We start from the raw sequence: 1,985 nt of genomic DNA, 5'->3' as shown, positions 1-1,985 counted from the left end.
GTGTGTTCTAAAAATTTAGGAGCCTTCTAAGTTATTAAAATTTTTTTTTGGTGCAATTGTTTTGGATAGATGTGTATTAAAATATTGATTTATTTTTATTTAATTGTTGCGAACCATTTTTTAAATTATATTTTCTTGAATTTAGGGATAATTTGTGCGGGGGTGAATATAAAAGACAAAGATATATAAAACAAGACTAAAATATATAAATAAATATATTTTATAAGAAAGAAACCAAACAACAACTAAAATGATAAAGAAAAAAATAATCAATAGGACCATTTTAAAGCAAAACAAAACTCGAGAACCAAAACTTAAAAATGGATATAATGCAAATAAAATAATTAAAATCCTAAGGTGAATAAACAGTCAATTACGTATTCGAGTTCCTCCCTTTGCATATTATAATGCCCTTACGAACTAAGCAATGCTCACGCGGACTCCCATTCACCTTTTTACTTCTAACGGAATGGTAAGGAATGATATTTTTCGAGAATAAAGTTTTCTCATCTACTCTTGTGCATAAAAAAACATGAGAAATAATTTAAACATATTTTAATAGATATTTTCCTCATGAAACTCATAAATTTTGTGTTCTTTTCTGCGTGCAAAACATATCTATTTATAAAGAAATTCATGTCTATTGATGAAGATAAATTACTATTTGTAAATTTTAAAATGTCCATGTTATTTAAGGATTTTTAGGAATTCTATGTTGATATTGTTCTACAAATTTAGGAGCCCTCTAGGTTATTAAAAGTTTTGTTTTTGGTGCAATTGTTTTGGATAAACGTGTTTTACAAGAATGATTTATTTTTATTTAATTGTTGCGAGCCATTTTTTAAAAGTATATTTTCTTAAATTTAGGGATAATTTGTGCGGGATGAATATAAAAGACAAAAATATGGAAAACAAGACTAAAATATATAAATAAATATATTTTATAAGAAGGAAACAAAACAACAACTAAAATGAAAAAGAAAAGAACAATCAATAGGACCATTTTAAAGCAAAACAAAATTGGAGAACAAAAACTTGAAAATGGATATATTACAAATAAAAAAAATTAAAATCCTAAGGTGAATAAGCAGACAATTACGTATTCGAGTTCCACCCTTCACATATTACAATGCCCCTACAAACTAAGTAATTCTCGCGAGGACTCCCATTCACCTTTTTACTTCTAACGGAATGGTAAGTAATACCCCTTTCAATAACAATATCAAGATTAATTCTTCAAAATTTTTTTAGTAAAATTGTTGAATTTGTCTTTTAGGACATGATGTGTGTTCCCTGGTTGGAAAAATTTCTAGCAATAACTACAGTTTTCATAGCATGTGAAGTCTATTCAAATCCCACAAAAAATAAGTGTAACATAATGTGTGTTCCCTGGTTGTTAGTTTGATAAGTAGATTTAGATCTACAAAATTATAGCATGTGAAGTCTATTCATAGCATGTGAAGTCTATTCTAGCAATAACTACAGTTTTAGGACATGATGTGTGTTCCCTGGTTGTTAATTTGATAAGTAGATCTAGATCTACAAAATTATAGAGATCTACTTATCAAATTAACCAATAGTCACGACTCGATCATCTTTGTGAAAGGTAGTTATGTAAGATCAACATAATGGATTGTCATAGCAATCAAGGATGAATTAGTTACACTTATTTTTGGAGGTATTCGAGTGGACTTCACATGCTTAAAATAATTTAGTGATTGCTAGAAATTCTTCCAACTAGCACACACACATCATATCCTAAGAGACAAACTCAAGAATTGTAACAAGAAAAAAAATTAAACTTGGCATTGTAGTTGAAATGGGTATAAATTACCATTCTTATTGCCATTGAAGATATTTGATCTTGGACAACACTCGAAGAGGGTTTGAGGGAGGAAAAGAGAGGAGTTTGGATACTCTCTAGAGGTAGAATAATGTTGTTGCAATCTCAGACACTCATCATTGTCTACCATATGTAATCAGAG

Source organism: Lathyrus oleraceus, unplaced genomic scaffold (assembly GCF_024323335.1).
Source record: "Lathyrus oleraceus cultivar Zhongwan6 unplaced genomic scaffold, CAAS_Psat_ZW6_1.0 chrUn0409, whole genome shotgun sequence".
NCBI classification, from domain to species: Eukaryota; Viridiplantae; Streptophyta; class Magnoliopsida; order Fabales; family Fabaceae; genus Lathyrus; species Lathyrus oleraceus.
The sequence above is the reverse complement of the archived record's forward strand: the minus strand, read 5'-3'. Positions refer to the sequence as shown.